This window comes from Pagrus major, chromosome 18 (genome assembly GCF_040436345.1).
Source record: "Pagrus major chromosome 18, Pma_NU_1.0".
Classification (NCBI taxonomy): domain Eukaryota; kingdom Metazoa; phylum Chordata; class Actinopteri; order Spariformes; family Sparidae; genus Pagrus; species Pagrus major.
The window spans coordinates 27,584,257-27,600,386 of NC_133232.1; positions in this window are offsets into that span (position 1 = coordinate 27,584,257).

Genomic DNA, 16,130 nt, shown 5'->3' on the forward strand with positions numbered 1-16,130 from the left:
TATATATATATATATATATATACATATATATATATATATATATATATATATATATATATATATATATATATATATGTATATATATATATATATATATATATATATATACATACATATATATATAGCATGACCCCCCCCACCCCCAAAAAAGTAAAAATAAATAAATAAATATTATATGCACTTGTATGTTCTTACCCTTAGCACCTACATCATAGCACTTTTGTACTTAAGGTATCCTTCATAAATACTCTACTTTGCTCAGATGAGGGCTTGAAAATTGTTTCTATTTTTTTCTTCTCTACTTTATCGAGAGTGATGATATGTTGTTGTTTCTTTCTTGTGACAAATGTACTTATTGTAAGTCGCCTTGGACAAAAGCGTCTGCTAAATGCCCTAAATGTAAATGTAAATATATAAATTGTATTAAAGACACACAGCAAGTTTCCATCATACGTGTTTAATACAAACTATGAAAAAGAAGGGTCTCAGGAGAGTTTTAGCTCTCAAACAATGCATGCTGGGTAATCTGCTTACAGAAACGTAAGTAAGCTTTGCTTTACACGATTACTGTACTGCTTATTTCATCTGATAAGTGCAAACAACTAATTTAATTTAGCAATGAAACAGGTTTTTTAAAAAACATAAAAGAATAACTAATGACCGCTCACATGTTTAATTCAAACTAAATCATGATTTACAGTGCACAATCACATGTCAGTTGTTGCAAATCTCAAAGTCTTTAATTTGTCAGTTTCTCTTCATCTCCTCCTTGTGAAATGTGTGTTTATTTAGAAATAAGGTGCTGTTTCACTGTTGCATCTTCAGTTTTTACCTGCATGGCACCTTGGTAATTAAACATCCCAACATTCACAGCTAAGATTTGTCACATTTAACGACAATAAATCATCACATCAGTTAAAAATCAAACATTTGCAGCAGGCTGTGTGTGTGCTTGCAGGCTCCATTGTTTTCTGATAAAAAGCAGCTCCATTATTCTTGTCCAAGACGTACTGGAAAGACTCACGCTGTTATAGGTTGCTACAAATCACCACAAACGACCCAGTCGGCACATTCACACGTGAATATTTGACAGCTCAATGAATATAATGTGAAAGCTCTGAAACACAAAAGAGGGTATCCATTACTATCAGGGGGCTTGTTCCTCCCCTTCATTTTTAATTTCACGGGCATTTTCTGAACTTTCAAGGGTATTGTTTCCCCCGGTGCCCCTGTTAATTTCTGACCCTGCCAATAAAATCCAAATTGTGATTCATCCCATCTTTCTCAGCGCCGCGACGCACTCTACTGTCAGACCTTCTCAAGCCCCCATGCCAAGACTTAAGCCACGGAAAAGGTCAAGTGTCTGGATCATTGTCAGCGTCAGCATATTGATAGACTTGCTAGCCTGAGATTGATTGACAGATTGACTATTGAGTTATGTCAGGATTAAGTTTTGCTTGATCATTTCCAGCACAGGTTCATTTACATTCCTGCAAGCTTCTCGTGACAGGACCGTTCTGTGGTCATGTTTTCCTCGTGTGTGCGAGGCTGTGTTTTGTGACAGTGCAGCCCATTATCTCACAGTGGTGGTGTTTGGGGTATGACATTCCGAAAGGTCACTGTAAGCTTTACGGTCACTAGGGTGGCGTAGTGGTGAGGGACCGTCCTATAATCAGCCCCGTAACCTGCCCTCCTTAAGCATCTCGAGTGAGACGCAAAATCCCTCCCAACTACATGGACATGGCTTTATGTCCGACCCCTCACTCTGACCTCTGACCTCCCTGTGGAGAGGGACAAGAACACATTTCACAAGAGAGGATGATAAAAAAAAAAAAAAAAACAATAAGCAGAAAAGGAAGAGGTCACTTTCAAGAGCGGCTCCAAGCACTGTTCTTGTTTCTCTCGCACTAAAATCAGGTCAAACCAAAGTTTCACTCAAAAAATTTCCTCAGGGCACAAGTGAAGTGAGCTTTCTGAAGTGGAACCCTGCATGTCAGCCACTGTTGCCAGTATACCATTATTTGCACTGTGGCTTTGTTGTTATGTGTCATGCCAGAAAAAACTGCAGCGGCGCTTAGTTCAGGTCAAACCACCGTTGAAAAATCTTATTTAAAAAAACAGAACAAAAAGAACAAAAAGTTTGTTCTGTATTTCCAGAGAAATACAATCTGAAAATGGAGAGTTCCCGCTTGGTTGTTTTTTGCCGTCAACTCCTTTGTGAAGCTGCAATGATGTGCTGAGAGTCGGTAATGAAAAGGCTGATTGGAACAGCCGCTTTTAGAATCACAGGTCAGGCTGACATTGCTCGATGTTATTCCTTCTGGTGACAGCCACTGTTTGCATGAGAAGATTTACCAAATAATTACTTATAGTGTTTTTAGCTTGGAATGAATAGGACTGACCAAACTGAATCCATTCTTCTGTGAAGTGTGTGTAAGGTGGAAGAAATAGCAGGCTGCAGTATAGATTTTGCATCAGCCAGCACAGGAGCTGTGGTTGGTAAAGGACGTATTAAATTATGTGACTAGTGCATTTTATACGGCAAAAACTCTGCTTTTAAGTGCAATGATGACAACTCACCGACAAAAACAGTGTAATTAAAAGCTATAATTTTATAATTTTATTTCCTGCATCTTTGTTTTGTTATTAATGTCCCTACAGTGGACTTGTAGGAATGAAGTGAGTCAGGGGAACTGAAGTTGCCTAATGGGTTGAAATCAAGAGTATTGTGTTATGCTAATGCACATAAAGAACGTCTTAAACAAAAAAACGCAGCTTGCATTTGAATCTGAACTCTCTTTAAAACCCTGCTTTCTCTACAGCAATCCGTTTGAGACCTATAATGAAAGCGTGGGCACGCTCCAATGAGTTTGTTGAATGTGTATAAGATAAGTTGATATGCTTGGCAAATCTGAGTTTGTATAGTCCTTCCACTGTGCATAAAACAACTGAGATGGATCAGTAAAAACTAGTATGGCATGTTAACTCCAACAACGTTGACTGAAATAGGATCGGTTGTTTAAATGATCCTATCTCCAAGGCTCCAGGTCCTATCTGCAAAAGCATGCTGGCACACTGTACCAACTCATTTCACAGGTCACAAAAACTTATATTTTATTCTGTTTTATTCACCTGTAGAATATGACAAGCAAGGTAACACAATGCCCCCAGAAATGTACGAATTCAGAGAAGAATGGTACCTCAGGGTCTTCACAGACTTTGGAAATCCTTGAAAGTTTGTAAATTGGAGAAAACAAAAAAAAAAAATCTAGTCCTTTATAGCTTTTGAAAATAAATGGATGACCTTGAAAGTACTTTTATTAAAATGTAGCGCTCAAATTCCGCAATAGCTTTCCGCTTTCTGCAGCCCTCTCCATCCTGGGATCACCACTTCACATCCGGGGGAAATTCTGTGATGGATATTTGATGTAGCAGCAGTTTTAAAATGAATGATTTCGCCTACATTCCTGGAAGAGAAGTAAAAAAAAATCTCATGTGTGTAATTTTGACCGGTGCTGTCCAACCCCAAAGTATAGCAATGCTGAGTCCTTGAGCTCCACCAGACGAGGCCTTGATAGTCACTGAAAAGCAAAAATGTTGTATGTCCAGGTGAGTGGGGGAACCCTGAGGTCAGATGAACACTGAAACACCACAATCCAATTTTCACCACAATTCTTCCTCGCCATATATTTACAATGCCAGAACTTTCATTACAACATGGCCAGGGGCACAAGAAACAAGCAACAGAGCAGTGTGCTTATTTTATGTCCTTCAACCAAATGCACAAAATGCTAGCTTTCCCATTGCCATCTATTTTATACCCCAAATAAATAATTTATCAATGCATTGGCTTGTAATCTCAAAGGAATCATTATTGTGATGAATTACTTACCATGTGGCTTCAAGTGCGCAGGTGTAGCCTAGAGCTTTGACCTTGTAAGACACAGTTGACGCAGCACTGATGGCAAATATTACCTTGGAAATAGAAGAAAGTATGCAAATGATTAGTGTAATGTTAAACTGTGAATATTATGATTCAACAATATTGTTTTGTTTCTTGCACAATTACATAAAGAAGATTATCCTCCATCAGATTTTAGAGGAAATTCTACCAGGATTTAAAATAATCATAATTTCCCCAACATATGAACTGTTTACACTTTTAATTACTCTGCTATTTTGACTGTTTTTCCACGATGGGTGAACTGCAGGGCCAGCATCACGTCTTGAAACCTTTCATCCTCAGTAGCACATGCACCGCGTATAAGAGGCATCACACAACTTTGAGCGGCATGATTTTCTGTCATGTCCCTTCAGTTATTCACATCTCCACAGCGAGTGACTCTCAGTCAAACACATCACAGAGAGAGAGACAATATTTCTCAAAAGAACGAGTGACAGGCCGAGTTTGAGGCTAGTGTGGCTTACTTGGTTTCTAAGGATACATCTCGAGAAATCACATTTAATTTTGAATGGCAGGATGTCAGTTCGTGCTCACAGCTTTCAATATAACCTTGTATAGTGTATGATGAAATGCAAACTGATAGAAAGCGCAGAAAGGCTCTGCAAGCACGGTAAGGTCAGCTAGTGCAGGGCCTCCTGATAATAATATATTCAGCAATACTGCCAACACTACATACTTACACACATAGAATTAATGCCATTAAAATTATTCCAGTTTCAGGTTTAGGTGGCACTTGAGAAAAGTTATTCTCTTCGATGGAATGTGTACTGTCAAAGAGAAGACACGGAAATGACAAAAGCAAGATTTGAACCTGTTAAAGTGCAATTATGAACGCACACAACCTCCCCCTATAAACGTGTGAATCATTTACATCAGAATAGCTTACCAGGCTCGTTTTATTGTTGCACGTTCCTCTAGCATCTATTCTTTCCAAAGGGTAAATGAAGTTCAAAAGCACACGCTCGCTGAATGGCTGATTTGTCCTGCATGAAAAGGATAGTGCAGAAATCTACAATGGCTCCCTGCACGGCAATCACGAATTGGCCTGAATGCGCAGGAAGCCATGCCACCATGAGTCTGGTCCAAGCAACTCTATTCAAATGACTACATCCATGTCTCCCTGTAGAAATGGCTCAAATGAGCCTGTTAGCTTTTGAATGAGTCGGAGAGGAAAACAGGACATGTCAACCAGGGAGAAATCAACAGGGAAACAAGAGGAGCATTCGTTTCCGCCTCGGGGAGTTGCACTAGCTAGTATCCTCTGCTCTCCCCTGCACTGATTTGACAGTCAATGCTGATCCCCCCAAAACACTGTTACGTTTAATGAATGAAAGGCAACTTCACAAAGTTTTATGTCAAATTTGTCTCTAGGAGTAGAACTTTTTGACTACTTTGTTTCCCCTCTCTTGAAGTTGTTTCAGGCAGTTTTTCCTCCCCTCCCTCAGTCATAAAAAATAACACAGGGACGTGTTTGTTGCACCACAATCAGTTATTATTAGAAGCAAAATCACAGCAATGAAGGTGGCACTGAAACAAACAAAGTCAAAATCTTAACAGTTCATTCTTTCCATCTGTGTTTTCAGAAAATATGTATGCATGATAAAACACACTGCAAACTGAAAATAATTGCTGTTTCAGATTCAGAGCAAGAATGCGGTTCTGGTCCAAAGCCAGTTCCTTGGCAAACGTCTTGAAAAGAAGATAGTTTGCTGGCTCCCTACTGTTCCTCTCCTGGCAGCATCGCTGTGTTTAACTATCAGCTTGACTGCTTTAAGCCCACTTGAATCAAGGTCTCTTAGTTTTCTTGTCACCCGGTCAACAACCAAATCTTATACCCCATGAAACTCCTTTCTCTGCGTGCTGTGTTCCTTCACAGCATAGATTTAAAAAAAAAAAAAAAAAAAATCTAATTGCGCACCAACGTGTCACACTGTTTATGGAGGAAACCTTTTGTTTAACACTTGAGATTAGAATTGGATACAGTGCTGCTTTGAGCAGTGGAGGTGAGTGTGTTGGTGTGAAGAAAGAGACGCCTCTTCCTCCCCAAGGGATCAACAACATTCACAGTTACCGTGGTGACTGATGAGAGACTGCTCTCCCCTTGCCACATAAACCTTATTTACTATTGCAGCTGTTCAATTTGGCAACACCTAGCCCACCTTTTCTCTTATTTGGTGTTCATGCCTGAAGAAGTGCACCTTGCGCCTTGTCTCTACCCCTAAGATATATGCATCTGAGAAGACTGCAGCGGTAAGTCCTCACATTCTTAGAAAACAACCTCTAGGTTGCAGAAAATTCAGATTAGGCATTTTAAAGCAATCATTAGAATTCATTAGGTCAGCCCTCTTTATTAGAGCAGTGTTTTGGAGCTTGCCATTTAAGGGATTTTTACAGTTTGTTGTGTTTTTGGTCCTCACAGGCTATGTTATTTTGTACGGGCTTTGCGTCACCGTCTGTTTATTTTCTCGGAGATTCATGTCTATCAGAGAATATGCTGGGAACATCACAGAGCTTGACATGCACACACACCCACACAGATTCCTGCCCACACACATATGAAAGAATAAATGCACAAAGCCGTATAGTGCACATATTCTTCTGTAACAAACACAAACACACACAAGGAAACAGACCCACAGACACGTGCACAGGCAAACAAAGCATTACGTCCCCTCCATCCTGCCTCATGCACATTCTCTACGGAGGGAGGCTTGCGCCGCTAAACTAATAAAGCCAGCATGGTGGCCGCAGCAGGGGCTGGAGCATTGTTGTTAGTAGCCCCCTCAGCCCCAGTCGCACTTCTTGCCTTTCTTTTTAGTTCTCAAGCACATCATGGCAGAATTATATCACACGCTTGTGCAGCCCTCGTGTGCCGCCAGTATCCACATATCTAGTGGTTCACCATCAGAGCTATGACCTTAGAGACCCACTAAGCTGGGTAAATGGTGTGTTAATGAATCACATGTTAATAGAGCAAAAGAATGAAAAACAGGAGCGCTGTATTAAAGTCAAGTCATCTTTTTTTTTACAGATGCACACACAGCATGCAATCGCTTTGGGGAAAGTTAGACGAAAGCGGTTTGAAATGCCAGCGCGCTAATGCAATCGAATGATGCTACTCTGCGCTGTTTCTGAGATTCCGCTTTTACGTGAGGCACCAAGAACGGTTTCAGCAGATAAATGGTGTGATCAATGACGGGAGAGCAAGCCGTAATGACAACATGACTGCCATTGTTAAATATTTTCATTGCTGTGAATAAATCTGGCCGTTAATGTGCAGTTTAGCCTTTGGCCAAATAACAGTCCAAGGCACTGGCATTTGTGGCACCCCACAGACAGTAGGACCGCTTCAGGCGCAGAACGCTCTCAAGGTCTCAGACAGTGAGGGAATTAAAGTCTACATCTTTTTTTTTTTTTTTTCTGCCAATAACAAGCAGAGTCAAAGCGTAAATGTAAATCTGCATTAATAAAAGTGCATAAAGTTAGAAGAAGTCAGAATGAACAGTTGATATCAATCAGCATCAGTTACTTTTTGTTTTGCTGCATGTGAAGTCGATGTGTGCCCTCTGCACTGCTTGCTATTTCTTAATGACCTGGCTTACCATTGAGTTCAATGACAAATATGTGTTCAAAGGAACGACATGAGGGGAAATAAAAATACTGAAAAAACACATACAATTACCCACCTTCTTCACCAATTTATTACTGGATTTTTTATTTCTTTTTTCTAATCAAAGGCGAGAGTGGACACTTTCAGCTCGAGAGTCATCTTCTGTGTTAATGAGTCCGTTCGAGACAAATTGAGTTCCTAAACCTGGCTCGATGTTTATTAAACTTCAGGCTCATCTGCAGGCATGGAAATAAAAATAAATTCAAAAGAATAGCTTTTGCAGCGAGTGGAGTGAGAAATGCTAGAAATCGAAACTTATTTACATGTACTGTAGTGTCACGTGCTTATTAATCCAAACATGAGGCATGAAATGAAAGCCACCACATTCAGAGTAGTAGAAGGAGGAGTAATTTTTCATTTTCAAGCTGAAGGCAAAGCCAGGACTTCGAGCTGGCATGTAAAAGTTTCTTCTTTACTGTGAGCTCTTTCCGTTTTGTGCCTGGAAGGAAACAATAATAGGAATGCTTTATGTACAGAGCACAAAAGAGAACCTAAGTCTTAACAGCACTTCCATTGCCTGTGGGAGTTGTAACTCGTAACTGCGCCTTTGGGATGAACCTACAATAAAAATCAAAGTTTTTATTATTTGGAATAAAAAGCACTAAATTTCCGTCGGCCTGCTCATCCCACGATCACCTAAAATCAGTTAAATATCACTCAAACCCTGCAGTTTCCTTCTCTCTGTAAGATTATGTACTTTCATTGGTGTTTGCTGTTCATTCCATGTTTATCCACCCGAGGTTAAATTGTATTTGTGGAATTCCACAGATGAGGAATCAATATTTATGGAAGCATGTTTTCCCATTGTTGTGATACTGATTCAATTTCAAGTTTCGCTTCTTCCTCCCTGACTGAATTTCTGCCAGGAAATTGCTTTACTACAGCATTATGAGAGCATCACCTACTGCCCAAAATGGCTTCTGAAACACAGACCTGTATTGATAGTAGACATGCACAAGTGCAACTTGCAGTAATGTCACAGGAATTGCTCTCCCTTGGCTGCCACGCTTGTTAATGTTGCATGTTTGAGTGTAATACACAGAAATATGTCTTTATCACAAATGAATTATCATGGTACATTATTTCAGTCTGGTTGAGAATTAATCTCTGTGTAATCTGTAAATGTTGTGTTTTAAGCTTTTCATCACGTTTTCCATTTGGGACTTAACATTGAAAATACCAACCGAAGAATTTCTTCACCAAAATATTTTTCTCTCATGTCAGATGGAATGAGTCAATATCCCAAAGCCTGTTCATCATATAAAGCCATTGTATTTCAGCCCAGTATCTTGTTAATGTTCTTATTAGACAATTCTCTATCTTACAATCTACATCCAATAGAGTTGTGAAGTGGAGACTTTGCAGGTTCTGGAGCTGTTTTTTGTTTTTGTTTTTCCTGTTCTGTATTCACAATATCTTCAATGAACGTAGACATAGAAAGGTCTGCCGTTGCTAGGGAATGATGTGAGTCAGAGGCAGAAATCAGTGAGTCCTTTTGATCAATTTATGAAAAAGATAAGAACATAAAATAAGAAAAAAACAAACAATGCAGTGCATGACTAAATCTGAAATTCACCCAAGTAAATCCAGAGTAAATTGATTTAAACTACAGATTGTTTTATAATTTGTCTGAACAACGCAATCTTTGCCGACGTTACAGGTCTATGTGACAGAATATTAGGCTCAGTGATTGGAGGGGCCTTGCCGAAATACACCTCTGGAGTTAAAGTTAATGTCCACCCCCAAACTTTTGATGTACACAGGTTGGTACCTCTGTTTTTAGAGCAATATATTATCCAATACAATATGTCATCTTCAATGATAACAGGAAGAGTTTCATGTTTATCCATGCCATTGGCAATTGAGCCTGTCTGAGGGGTAGGGGTGAAAATAATTAAATGAAATGGACACCAGTGCGCAGTCAGTCTTCAAGCATGTTAGCACGCTTCCATTTTTAACATGGCGGCCTGGTAAGAAACTTTCTTATAATACTGCTAAACACAAAAATGTGATTGTGAATACATTTGAAGTAAGTAATAGGCTATGCAGTGAGTATCGATTCGGATTTGCTCAGAACTGCCTAATTTATGGTTTGACAGAATTTTGTGAGCAGTGTGTGTTCGGATGCATCTTTCTTTTTTTCCCCCAACTTTATTGAGTGAAGGACACATGTATTCGTTTTGGAGATGCTGTTTCTCTAGTATGTTAAATAGTGGCAGTGAATTATGTGTAGTTAACATTTAACCCTAGCCAACATATTTTCTATAACCACAGTCTGTCCCTAGCTTTAACCATATTGCATTGGATGTTAAACAAAAAACAGAACAAAACAAATTTATGTTGCCAACTTTGCTGATATATAACCTATAACCACAATTTGTTCTGTATCACTCCAGGTCCTAACATTCAAGAATTTAGTAGCAGTTGAATGGATCTCAAAACTGAGAAAGGTTGCCGGACAGAAACTCTAAATTATTAAAAAGGAAAAATCCATCTTGTCCATACATGCCTCTGTACTGACTTTTACTCTTAAATTACTTTAGGTGTATTCGTGTAAACTGCCAAAGATTTCCTCCTGCAGGCACAATGTGTTCAAGCTGATGTCTTTGTATAGAAAAAAATGCGCTTTTCCCAACAATAGCACAGCCTAACTGCATTGCAAGTCTGCAGATTTAAATCAGGGAGGACACTTTGCTGCAGTCATTTTGATGTAGGAACTGACAAAATAAGGGGATACTGCCCATTTTGTTCTCAATGAAGTATGATGTTGCCAAGCAATCTTTCAATACTGACCTATGATGAGTATTAGCACTTGCTCAATCACTGGGATAAAGGCGTGGGGGTCACCTTTAATGTTGTGCAACAAAAGACCATCCTTAAAGTCCGGTGAGCTATTGAAGTCGGTTCAGCACTATAGTCCCACCACTGGAATGAGAAATCCCTTTTATGTCAGAAGGCTTGGCCTGATTGAATTCCTTTGCGTATCAGTGAATGGATCAAGTAAGAAAAGGGAGCAGATTTGTGCTTGTGATAAACTGTAGCCCCTGCTGAGCCGAGGATTTACAGCAGGCCATGTTGATGAAATCCACTCCTGCAGTGTGTACTGTAGCTACTGAGGTATTTTTTAACAGCCATCATTAATCCACATGCATAAACTCATGACACTTGGAAATTACCAGCTCAGGTGATATGAATAATTATTGTTTTCTGTTGTGCCACCACTCAAGTCTTGTTAATCAAATGAGACATGTTAGGCACTTGAGTTGCTTATTGCTTATTCTGAATATTGTAATTTCATGTAATTTCATAAAGAATCAGCACACACATTTATACCACAGAAATCTTCCATTTTTATATAGTTTTTAAGGTCGGATCAAGATCAAAATCTTCAGTCAGACATTGTGGGACCAACAGGGGGTGAGGTAAAAAGCACTGACTCTTAAAGTTTGACTTTATATTAAGATATACTGTAGCATAGGCAATCCACACTTATTTTGAGCCTGAGCCTTACTTATAATATTTGGAGATGGTTTTTAAATTATTATCAGGCAGATGCTATTAGCACTGAGAGGTCCGTAGCCAACAATGCCATTTGCACACCTAATGTGTCTATTTACACACAATAGAGGGTCTTATTTAACTCAAACCATGATCATTTCCTAAACCTAACCAAGTAATTGTGTTGCCTAATCCTCAACAAGCTGCAACTGAAAACTAAATACAATAACAATAAGCCTCCTGTGTGACCATCCTGATGGGCTCATTCACCCAACACAACCTCATACCTAAACTTCTCCCAGCAGCCAATATCTAAACTTATACTTACAGCACAATCGGGTGATACTTACACTCACAGGTAGCTGCATTTAACAACCCGGCTCTTCTGCTAAACAGGAAATAAGGGACAGATCTTTTGACAGGGTTCGTAAAAGGAGGACACATTTACCATATTGTCTAATGTATTAGGGAGGACAGATTGGTATTTTAGCGGTACTGGGGAGACACAAAGCCCCCCAATGTATGCATGGTTACACCCATGGCTCAAATGATGTTTGACTTAAAATCTAATGTTTCTAATGTGGAGCCAATATAGCAGTGAAGCAATAATAAAATCTACCCACAGAAGAGATTTTCAGCCGGTCTTAACTTCCGACCTGTTCACCGTTTAATTTACCACCATCTCTTTTATCCTTCATAATTAACCCGTGAGATAGATAGATAGATAAATAGACAGATAGATAGATAGATAGATAGATAGATAGATAGATAGATAGATAGATAGATAGATAATGTTCAGTGACACTATCAGCTCTCTTTCATAATATCATCATATATTAGCACTTTGCGTCTGATTACCACCTTGTGTGTGCCAAAGTTTCCCCATTTGCCTGAATTGACTTTTTAATAGTGCTGGGGATGTTTTGGGGTACGTTTTGGGCCATTTGCTGCGCAAGTGTGTCATAGGGACACAGCCTGCAGTGAGCTGTGGCTATCAAGATGAGACTGCAGAAAAGTAATAGCAGCCACAATAGCTGAACCCAATAAGAGCGGAAAGTACAGAGAAGTCTGATGTGCAGCAGAAGAGGCCCATTTAAAACAGGAAGCACATGAGCATCAGTTTTTGATCTGAATGAGACGATTAAGGGCTGAAACATAATGTAGCACTGGCCTGCAGCCTAAATGCAATTTTGCTCTTAAACAGGTAGAATTATGTTTCAGTTGTTGTTCCAGCACATTTGATTAATACATATTAAATGTGCCAGTTTTACACACAATGCTTCTTTTCTTTGTTCCTAGTCTGCAGCCCAGAGTTGCCTCTGGCTTCTTTCCTTGCTCAGCAAATCACAATGTCACAATAATGACAACCTGTACACACCCCAACTACTACACAGCTATAGTTTTCAGGGTTTGGTTATGCAAAGTCATTGCAGTGTACTTTTACTAGCTTCTGCACTATTTGGTTTGTAACTAATTCTTTATAGTCATGCATGCACATTGTCGGATAATATTAGTATATACAGTTGCTGGTGTTTAGTTGATTTCTGAACTATTTCAGCTTGATGGCCACCCCACCTACCAAAATATTCAACGCTCAGAACACAATTTTTAACAGCTTCCTGACACTTCGGCTAGCTCAGACACAAGTCCTCCCAGTCAAATGATATGTCATTTATCCAAGCACTCCAGTACAAGTCGTTTTCTGATCCGCGGCACCTATCAGCAAGGCATCATCATTTGTCTGTGCTATCTAGAAACTTTACTAAAAACTGTTGGTTTGAAACTGCAAGCAAAAAGTTATTCTCTGTGTTAAAGTCTGATATTGGTGACCTGATCCAGGTCTTTTGGTCGTCTGTCTAGGCAGCTTATTATGAACCATATTAACATTTGCTGTCAGGTGGACACCTCTAGTGACCATGGTAATTATGATGACTAACAAAGACCACATATGGAGGATGTTGGTGCCAATCTACAACAGGATTTACCCTTCAAACTCAGAACCACCATCAGTTTCCAAATCTAAGCTCGCTCAACTCTCTCCCTGCTACCCAGCAGTTACTGTAGCCCTGCTAACTTAACATTAGAGCCCCCAGCAGCAATTTCCTCGGGTAGGACCCACGTCAGCAGCACAACATTTGGACCGGAGCCTCATCTTTAACTTTGGAAATTCATGTTGAATGAATGAATTTATAGTAGAGTTCCAGTGGACGGCAACAGCAGCAAATGTTTTCAACTTGGACAATGCCTGTTGCCAGTACTCTCTAATAGTCATACATGTTTCTCATATATGTCGTTCTGGGAGTCATTAGCAATCAACCTTTTCAGTCGTTTATATACTGTATGATGTGGGGATAACATCAACTTACCTTCTCTGTTGTTCCCATCATAATTACTGCAGCCACTAGAGGCTAAAGAAGAACATCATTATGATGCACTCTCTGAAACAACTGATCCTTGGGAAGACAGTCTCCTTTGACAGTATTTTCATAATGTGTTGTGTTGAGCATAAAGTGCCTTGTATACTGTGATGTGAACGTGTTTGTAATGTTACTGTAGTTTTACATATGGGTGCAACTATGACGTAAGTAGATACATTACGATGAATGATTTATTTTACTTGTTAAGTGGTAAATGGCAGCTTTTTTCAGTGCAATTCAGCTTCTTTTTGAAAATAAATTGTTGCTTTTCAAATTAATTTATGATGAAGGCCAGCTCACCATAATAAACAGTGTATACCAATGATATGTGAGCAGACTTTTGAATAGACTCATTCAGCGTACTGGTGATTGAGAACAGTGGACTTAGCAACGTTATTTCTTACCACTGTTGTGAGTGTAATTGGTTCAGGTGGCGTTCCATAGAGGCTGATGCTCTCCATTACGTGTCACTCCACACTTGTCTTCCCAGTCTCTGGAAAGACTTTGATCTGCGCTCCAATAAATACAACCCATCGAACATTTCATTTAGAATATTGTCAGACTTCACTGTGAGAGACAGTTATTTTCAGGTAAGTAATTTCTTCCACGGCATCATCCACCAGTGGTTCTTAATGTTCCCCAACCTTCCAAATCCCACATAAACCCCTGGGAAGAATATTAGCTATTGTGCCACATTTTCCACACAGCTAGCGAGGAGCACTAGATAATCCCGCAGAGTTCACCACACAATACATCAAGAAGGTGTTAGAGTACTGACACGCCAGGACATGAAATACAATTCAGTAGCTCATGGTGAAAGGTTTTTATTACGTCTTGTCATCGGTAAAGCATTATAGTAGTGGAAGGTATGGGTAGCAACATGCATTATTTACAGTGATAATTGATATTAGCTAAATTAATAAGAGACCTTGAGGAAAGACACTGTCTATAGCATCACTATACTATAGATGATTGGAGACGTTTTGTTCTGAAACCAATTGGTTGCCATAGACGCAACCATAAAAAACCTCTAACCTTTATTGGGGCCATTTATACCTCCATTGCCCCTGTTGATAGTATCGAGCAGTAACTGTCCAGGATTTACAACGGCTGCACTGCACTCTGTTTCTGTCCCTCGATACACACCTCCCAGGAAAAATCTAGGAAATAGAATTATAAGACTTTTATTTGATCAGCACGGTTTGTTTTTCTCAGACTGTAAGCCAGTAAATGTGTAAAACATTTTTGACATCAGGCTGAAAATGTTCCAGATGAACTGGACTGTAATGAATGAATTCCAGTCAAATATTAGTGTAGGGGTGAGACAGAAACTAGAATAGAGGTGTTGGAGATCTAAATTTTTAATTAGCTTGAACTGTGAATTTTTTCCACCTGTTTGATCTTTTAAGTCTTTTGAAGAGTACATTCTAGAGATCCAAATATGGCAAAAAAAACACGTTGAAAATTCTCAGTTCTTGGATATTTAACATATCTGAACTGCCCACATACAGAAGGTAGCAGATGGTATAATAAATCAGTCATGCACACCTAATCACCAGCTCAAATTTTCATTAAAACGATTAAAGATCTTGACTTGGATTCAGACGTATTATGCAGTGGTCTTTTCCCTACCCCGCTGTTAGTTTACATTGCTGAAAATGTCATGCAGTATACACAGAAAAGTGTCATTATGCTCAATCACTGTTGAGGTAATTGTGGGACACACAAGCAAACACGGATGACCTACAGTATGCTCTTTATGGCATTTGGAAACATCTTAGACAAAGGGGGTGAAATTGCTTTGAAATATTATTGGCATGCCATTTAACAGTGTTCCTTTTAGTCTACCACATAAATCACATTTATGTTGTTTGAGATGCATTGTCATTCAGAAAGCAACAAATAACTCTTTTTACCCTCGGCCAGCTGATTTCTCTGTTCCAGCCACTGCTTGTTTATTTATGACCGACATGAGAGCAATGCAGAAGAAAGCCCTGTCACTTTTGGGCATTGTTTAATCATATTTTTATGATTTAACTTCAGAACATTCACAGGAATATATTTGAATATGATTTGTTAAGGTCTCTGCTGTGTATTTCTTGTACTGGGCCTTGTTAGACACAAAATGGAAACATGAAATACTCAAAGAAAGCAGTCCAGTGGAATCAAGAAAGATTATAAGAGGATCAAGATTATAGAAACACATCAGTATATCAAATTGCTTTTGATGTCTCGACAATGAATAATGTATTTTCAGGTGCTTTTTTTAACGCATACGGTAGCGCTTCAGTCACCGTTGCTGGTGTTGATGCCTTTTTTCTTGTGGACTGAGTTACTGTCAGTTCACTTAACAGTGATGCAGATAAATCGATGGGGAGTAGCAGGAACGCAGACATCACTGGTCACATGTTTGAGACGGCTGTCGTGATTTTGCCATCTTTCTCTCACAAAGACGCAATTTTCAAAAAGCAATCCAACAACAAAATGTGTCGATCAAATTGTGAGTCTAAGGACTGAAAAAAACCAATGGATGAAAAGAAAGAACCCTCATTTTACTTTGGAGGCTTTAGTCCACCAAGAC